Source organism: Bufo bufo, chromosome 3 (genome assembly GCF_905171765.1).
Source record: "Bufo bufo chromosome 3, aBufBuf1.1, whole genome shotgun sequence".
Classification (NCBI taxonomy): domain Eukaryota; kingdom Metazoa; phylum Chordata; class Amphibia; order Anura; family Bufonidae; genus Bufo; species Bufo bufo.
In genome coordinates this window covers 29,517,229-29,525,747 of record NC_053391.1, presented here as the reverse complement: position 1 = coordinate 29,525,747, position 8,519 = coordinate 29,517,229, and the positions used below count along the sequence as shown (strand labels likewise).

Sequence of the window (8,519 nt, the reverse complement as noted above, 5' to 3'; positions counted from 1 at the left end):
TGATGATTAATCAAGTATTCCCCCATTTTAGGGTCAATGGTCTGATTAGATACAAACGCATCAACCAAAGTGCAAAAATTATTTTTAATGTTAAATACCGGGTCGCCATTTAAAGGGCGATACACATCAGTATTGGCTAACTGACCTAAGATCTCATTAATATAGTATTCTTTGTCCATTAGGACAAGGGCATCCCCTTTATCAGCAGGTTTGAAAATCAGGCTATTATCTTGTGTCAAATCCTCAATAGCCTGTCTTTCAAGACGTGACAGATTGTGGCTTAAATGAAAGCCACAATGTCTCACCTCCTGTAATGCTTGTGAAATATTGCGCTGTACCAAAGAAACAAATGTTTCCACAGGGTGGTAATTTTGGGTGGCTTAAAACTACTTTTTATTCTCAGGCCAAAATCCTTTAACATAAGACAAGTATCGTCTACATTAACCCTCTCTTCACTTATTTTATCTGAACTTACAATCTGTGCGCTTGCAAAATGTGCCTTAAGCCGGACATTCCGAAAGAAGCGCTGGCAGTCCATGTCAAGTTCGAAACTGTCCAGTGGACTAGTCGGGCAAAACGATAGTCCCTTCTCAAGTACATGTAATTGTAGTGGACTCAAGCTTTTGGAAGAGATGTTAAATACTAGAGTGTCACTTGTACCTGAGAGCGCGTTGTCCTCGGTGCATTGATGCCGCCGATAATGACGTCCTGCTCGTCTTGTGTTTTTCTTGGCTGGGGTCTTTGTCTCCTTCTGCCTAAAAAAGTAGAGCGGGGAGCTCCAACCGTGGAGTCGCTGTGTGAGATTGTGGATAAGCTCTGCCTGTATGATATTTATGTTTAAATTGTATTAGAGCTGTCATTTGGCATTCCGGGCACTAGACGCCACTGTTTTGCAGCACAGTCAGTACACTTTGGGATCTGCATATGCAAAGCAGATGATGACTCATTCTTCTGTGTGAACCAGGAAGTGCTGATCTGACATGGTGGAAGGATTGTGCTGTGAGGGACTGAATCCGATTCCATCCTGGCTTGCGGATGTCTGGCAGTGAATGGACACTCAAAGGAAGGAGAGTATCTGCTGTCCCCTGTCTGGATCCAGCTCTTTGAAAGAGAAGTAGTCCCAGGAAGACCAGTTCCAGTGTATGGGCAGAAAACCTTATCATCAAGCAAGGCCGCGCGGTTGCTGAGAGCTTGGTGGCCATCCCGGGTAAGCGGCATCCTAGGGCCCAGAACGGACGCAGGTCAGTACACCTGATTACCAATTGTACTTTACTGTTTGGCGCCTAAAGTAACAGAGACTAGCCTAGGCCTTGTATTAGCTAGTTAGATAGGGTTATAGCCTTGTTAGGCCTTACTATACTGGACTGCAGCGCAGTAATTGACTTGCAGGCTCTGCTGCGTCTGCCACCGGTTAGGTGTGTCCTCTATAGCGGCACAGTACGACTTGTAGGCTCTGCTGTGTACGCCAACGGGCTAGGCCTGTCCCTCAGACAGGGACGGTGACTGTGGGCCTGGGGTATTATTTATACTGTTTGTACTTGTGTTAATACTGTTTCCAAAGTAAAGTTTTCTGTTCTTGCATATAAAGCTGGTGTCAGTGTCGCTTTCCTTGTCTGTGACTTCGCTGTATTCTGGGGAGCCCACCCCGGTACACGGCTTACAACTTGGCGTAGTCGGCAGGATACAGCGACCGTTATGGACGGGAACGCGGCGGGAGATCGTCCCCCGGTGCCAGTGGTGCCGGATCAGGACCCAGCCCAGGGTGCACAGGCGCAAGTCCAGCTTGCCCCCAACAATATGGCTACCCCAGTAGGATACATCCCTGTAGGGGCACTGCTGCGTCATCTGCCAAAGTATGACGGTAGAAACATGACATTGCAGGACTGGACTAAAAGGGTGCGAAGTGCGGTTAAAATGTGTAACCTGACCCCCGAACTGCGGGCCGAGGTTGCATTGGGAGCCCTAGAGGGTGACGTCAGGTGGACAGTGATGGTAAGGCCTGACTCCGAGAGAGATACCCTAGAGAAGATATTCTCCCTGCTAGAGAGAGCCCGAGGGGGGCGGGCCAAAGTAGTACAGTTACGGAGTCACTTCTTTAACCGACCCCAGCGAGAGGGCGAGACCCTGATGCAATATTCCAATGCTCTACAGGAGACATTGAATGAGATACAACGACGAGACCCTGAGGCCATGGGCGCCTTCCGGGAGGTGGACCGGCTTCTACGAGATCAGTTCATAGTGGGGCTCTCCAATAAATTCTTACAAGATAAATTACAAGAGATGACCCGAACAATGGCCGATATAACATTCTACAGTGTCCACTTAGCCGCCGTAGAGAGAGAGGAAGAGCCCATACCTGCGGCAGCGAGAGTGGTGAATAGCACACATGTTACAAGGGACCGGCCGGGGTCTGAAGAATCAGAGTCCTTAAAGGATGTGGTCCAGGCCCTGCGGGCGGAATTGAAAGAGCTCCGGCTGGAAGTGTCCCAGATGAAGGTAGAACCGTCCCGGCCTCCGGAAACGGTCTCCGCACCTCGTGCCACTCCACCCAGAACAACCCCGGTGAGGGGGCCGGTCAGAAGAGGGCTCCTCTGTTGGGCTTGCCGAAAGTACGGCCATATGGCCAGAGAGTGCCCAGAACAGGAAGCGTCTGAGCCGACGTTAAACTTCTGACCGCTGCAGTAGCTGGGCGTCCTGCGGCAGTGCACCAGAGGTTAAGCCCTCTGCGTGAAGAACGTGATCTGTATGCCAGCAGCCCCGTATTGAAGCCGAGTTGGAAGGCCGAAAGGTTTGCTGCCTAGTTAATACAGGGTCAGAGTGCACCCTAATGCCTCTGGAGTTCTTCGAGAGACACTTCGGGCATATGATGGAGCCCGAAGATGGGCTGCCGATAATAGAGAGATGGATGTTCGAGGGATAGTCTGGATGCGGGTCCGACTGTTTGGGCAAGACATCGGCAAGAAAGGGGTCGTGCTGGTGGACCATTCGTCTCGGAAAGGAATGGACGTGACCCTGGGCATGAATATACTGAGAGACCTAGACCATCAACTCTATGCCAAAAAAGGGCCGAAGTACTGGCAACGGGCCACCGCACACCGGCCTACCCAGAAGGTCCTACAACAAATGGTGAGGAGCTGTAGCCTGCAAAAGAGTAACCTGTCTGGATTGGCTACGGAGGACTCTGTTGAAGATCCCACCTCGACACGAGCGAATATTGATGCTGCCAGTGGGGGCTGGGCGATGACTGAATAGACTGGAGGTCCTGATCGAGCCTGCATATCAAGAAGAAATGCAGATTCGCCCACTGGTAGCCCAGGCCCTCGCCATTGTAAAGGACGGATGTGTGACTATACGTTGCTGTAATGTTGAGGACTACGAATTAACCATCCCTGCAAACACCCTGCTGGCCAAAGTTTATGTGTCCGAAGGGGGTATCGCTCGACGAAGGGGCTTCACGCTGCAGCCGGATAGGAGATCAGCCTGGACCTATGTTGTGAAGATCCATTCAAGGGAAACCCCGACAGCGGAGTGGAACGGTCGAGAGATCATGGCCCGTATGCAGAACCCTGACCCCGGGGGAACAAAAGCTGCTGGAAGACACCCTCTGGGAATTTCAGGAGGCCTTCTCAAGACATGATGATGACTTTGGGTGTGCTACTGCCATCGAACATGAAATCCCAACCGGCGATGCCGCGCCGATCAGGGAACGTTACCGGCAGATCCCACCTAAGATGTATCAGGAGGTGAAACACATGGTGGCCAGCATGTTGGAGAACCAGGTGACCAGGAGAGTCAAAGTCCGTGGGCTGCTCCGGTAGTCTTGGTGCGGAAGAAAGACGGGAGTCTCCGGTTCTGCGTGGATTATCGGAAGCTGAATGCTCAGACCGTCCGGGATGCCTAACCCCTTCCACGGATTGAGGAGTCATTATCAGCCCTAAGCCAAGCAAAGTTCTTCTCAACTCTTGACCTGGCTAGTGGGTACTGGCAGGTGCCGGTGGCCAAGAAGGACAAAGCCAAGACGGCCTTCATTCTACCTATGGGACTCTACGAGTTCAACCGGATGCCCTTCGGCCTCTCCAATGCTCCGGGGACATTCCAGCGATTGATGGAACACTGTCTGGGGGACCTCAACTTCGAATCAGTATTGATATACCTGGATGACATAGTAGTGTTCGGGGCTTCCTTTGAAGACCACCTCCAGAAGCTGCGACAAGTCTTGGGACGGCTACGAGACCATGGGCTCAAGATCAAGCCAAAAAAATGCCAGCTGTTCCGCCAGCAGATAGAGTACTTAGGACATGTGGTCACCCAGGAGGGGGTAAAACCGGCCCCCAGCAAGGTGGAGGCCATTCAGAAGTGGCCCCGGCCAAGTACGCTACGGGAGGTACGAGCGTTCGTGGGACTGGCTGGCTACTACAGGAGGTTTATACCCAAATTCGCTCATCTGGTAGGCCCGTTGAACGAGTTGCTAAGAGGCACGGCTGGAGGCCCGAAGAAACGCCCTGTCGACTGGGGGCCCCAACAACAAGAGGCCTTTGAAGCGGTGAAAGAGGCGCTGACCAATGCGCCGATCCTGGCTTACGTGCGGTTTGATACCCCATTCCTGCTGTATACTGATGGAAGCCTACATGGTCTGGGGGCCGTATTGTCCCAAGTCCAGGATGGATGGGAGAGAGTCATCGCCTATGGGAGCCGGTCCCTAAGAGAGTCAGAACGCAACCCTGATAACTATAGCTCCTTTAAACTGGAACTGCTGGCACTGGTGTGGGCCATGACCGAAAGGTTTACAGAATACCTGACTGGTGCAGAAGTGACCGTGATGACGGACAACAACCTGTTGGCACACCTGGAGAATGCCAAGCTCGGTGCACTCGAGCAAAGATGGTTGGCCCGCCTTTCTAAGTACCAATACCGCATCAAGTTCCGGTCCGGTAGGGAGAATGGCAACGCCGATACACTCTCTCGAGTTCCAGTAGGACAGTCGACTCAGAGAGCAGATGAGGAGTTAGAGGATACTGAAACTCCTGACCTTGGTCGCTTACCTCTGTTCCCGGATGTGGCACATTCAAGTGGGGTGGCGTCTGGAATGACGCTGGTGCTGGGGAAAACGTTGACTGATTGGGATAGAGTCCAGGATAGCTGCCGAGACTTGTGGAAAGTGAAAGAATGGGTTCGGAGAAAGATCTGGCCTCGGCCAGAAGAACGAGCCTGCCTGACCCCAGAGGGTCAGAAGTTGTTGAGGCAGTGGGATAAGCTGACAATTACCCAGGGCATCCTGTGCCGTATCGTATACTTACAGTCAGAGCTGCAGTACTGGCAACAGATTGTTATTCCCATTTCGTTGGGACCGGAGGCCGCCAGGGAAGCTCATGAAAAGGGAGCTCATTTTGGGAGCGACAAAACGTTCAAGTGGCTCCAACGGCTGGTATACTGTCCAGATCTGGCCGACATGGTGGCCGCGGCATGTCTTAAAGGGAACCTGTCACCGGGATTTTGGGTATAGAGCTGAGGACATGGGTTTCTAGATGGCCACTAGCACATCCGCAATACCCAGTCCCCATAGCTCTGTGTGCTTTTATTGTGTAAAAAACCCCGATTTGATACATATGCAAATTAACATAAAAGAGTCATAACTTACTTGTCTGACCAGAGAAGAGTCATATTTTCAAGCTCTGACTCATCTCAGGTTAATTTGCATATGTATAAAATCGGTTTTTATACACCATAAAAGCACAGAGAGCTATGGGGACTGGGTATTGCGGATGTGCTAGCGGCCATCTAGCAACTCATGTCCTCAGCTCTATACCCAAAATCCCGGTGACGGGTTCCCTTTAAGTGTCGATCCTGTAGGTTGAGTAAGAGTACTGAACAGCGGGCTCCTGTGCAGACCATCCGCACCTCAGCGCCCCTAGAACTTCTGATGATCGATTATGTACAGATTGGATACTCTACCTCGGGACACTCGTACTGTCTAGTTATGACAGATCACTTTACCAAGTATGCGGTGGCTGTGCCCACCAGAGACCAAACCGCAGAGTCGGCCGCCGAAGCGGTTTGTAAACACTTTATACAGGTGTTTGGGTGTCCACGGAGGATACATTCTGACCAGGGAGCATGCTTTCAGGGTGCTCTAATAAATGAACTGTACCAACTGTATGGGATTGAACGCTCCCGCACCACTCCGTATCACCCACAAGGAAACGGGGCGTGCGAACGCTTCAATCGAACCTTGCTTCAGATGCTGTGGACTCTGGAAGACAGTCAAAAAGGCCCAGTGGCCCGCGTACCTACCTGAGTTGATGTGGGCCTATAACAACAGAGTACACAGTACCACCAGATACTCTCCACATATGCTCATGTTTGGACGAGCCGGACGGGAGATTGAAGATCTCCACATGCCCAACCCGATGGAGCCCCCACCGAGAAGTACCACCGCATGGGTGCAGGAGCACCGCCGCCGACTGAGAGCGGTCCACAAGGTTGTGGGGGAGCGCCTGGGACAGGTGGTACACCCTAACCCAAGACCAGTGCAGAAAGATGGGTATGTCCCTGGTGATCTGGTGATGGTCAAAGCCAAACGGCCATCAGGGAAGTTGGATGGAGGGTGGGAGGCAGTTCTATACACGGTGAAGAGAAGGGTAGACCCCGCTATTCCGGTCTATGAGGTAGAGCCAGTAGGGACAGGGGGACCCTCACGGAACTTACACCGTAATATGTTGAGACGTTGCAATTTTGATGAGCCGGTGTGCGTGAAGGGGGTGTCTTCTCACGCTCAGGGTATAGAGGAAAGTCCCTCAGATGAGGAAGAGGAGGAATGGTGGGTCGTTCCCGCCCAAGTGTCCACAGAGGTTCCGGCCATGGCAGGTTTGCCACCCAGATGAAATGCTGAGCAATCAACAGCTCCTCTCTTGTCAAATATGCCTGATTCCCCCAGTATTTCTGAAACCCCCAATCTGAGAAGGTCAGCAAGGCCCAATGCTGGTGTGCCTCCACAGCGCTATGCCCAGGATGAGTTTGTATGGGGAGAGTTGCCGAGGACGACAACTTCTAGTGGGGTGGCATGTGAGATTGTGGATAAGCTCTGCCTGTATGATATTTATGTTTAAATTGTATTGGAGCTGTCATTTGGAATTCTGGGCACTAGAGGCCACTGTTTTGCAGCACAGTCAGCACACTCTGGGATCTGCATATGCAAAGCAGATGATGACTCATTCTTCTGTGTGAACCAATAAGTGTTGATCTGACATGGTGGAAGGATTGTGCTGTGAGGGACTGAATCCGATTCCATCCTGGCTTGCGGATGTCTGGCAGTGAATGGACACTCAAAGGAAGGAGAGTATCTGCTGTCCCCTGTCTGGATCCAGCTCTTTGAAAGAGAGGTTGTCCCAGGAAGACCAGTTCCAGTGTATGGGCAGAAAACCTTATCAAGCAAGGCCGCACGGTTGCTGAGAGCTTGGTGGCCATCCCGGGTAAGCGGCATCCTAGGGCCCAGAACGGACGCAGGTCAGTACACCTGATTACCAATTGTACTTTACTGTTTGGCACCTAAAGTAACAGAGACTAGCCTAGGCCTTGTATTAGCTAGTTAGATAGGGTTATAGCCTTGTTAGGCCTTACTATACTGGACTGCAGCGCAGTAATTGACTTGCAGGCTCTGCTGCGTCTGCCACCGTTTAGGTGTGTCCTCTATAGCGGCACAGTACTACTTGTAGGCTCTGCTGTGTACGCCAACGGGCTAGGCCTGTCCCTCAGACAGGGATGGTGACTGTGGGCCTGGGGTATTACTTATACTGTTTGTACTTGTGTTAATACTGTTTCCAAAGTAAAGTTTTCTGTTCTTGCATATAAAGCTGGTGTCAGTGTCGCTTTCCTTGTCAGTGACTTCGCTGTATTCTGGGGAGCCCACCCCGGTACACGGCTTACAGCTGCCAGATCCAGATGACATCGAGCCTCCCCGGCGCTGCAGCCGAGTGAACAGTGGTGTTGCGGTACCTGACAAGTCTTGCCATTTATACACGCGTTTATTCTGATAGTCCTCAGAATCTCTGATAAACTTTTGACGTTTAGTGCCTTCAATGTCTCGCTTGAGATCAGCACAAATTTTATCCACCTTGGACTTCAGAGTAGTTAATTCATCTGCAGGTAATGCATCCTTAAGTTGTGTTTCAATGGACGTTATTTTTTGCTTGCTGGCAGTTATCGCTTCAGTCAGGTATTCAATAGTTAATACCATAAGGTCCATAGAACATTTGTTAAGTATATTTGAGAAGTGGGTACAGTAGTCGATGTTCTCGCAAAAAAAGTGGGTCTCAGATGAACCCGTAATCCACGTGGGATACGCTGTAGGCGGCAATATTCGGCTAGGGTAGAAACATGTAATTCCCAGGAAGTTAATCTCCTCACCTCCTTTTCCAATTCTCTCGCTCGGTACTCCGTAGGAGGTAATTTGAGAAAGTCCACATTGGCGGTCACCTGATTGTGTGGAGGTAGCAGCAGCATCATCAGGAGGCCACAGAGTG

General features: G+C 51.2%; 1 long non-coding RNA gene across 1 annotated transcript; it reads left to right on the top strand.

Annotated features, from left to right (window-relative positions):
* The first annotated feature begins 687 nt into the window (after positions 1–687).
* On the top strand, positions 688–8,147 carry LOC120993188. The gene is made up of 3 exons (XR_005777158.1): positions 688–789; positions 2,228–2,231; positions 7,926–8,147. It is a non-coding gene; the product is annotated as an uncharacterized LOC120993188 (long non-coding RNA).
* Positions 8,148–8,519: the final 372 nt, after the last annotated feature.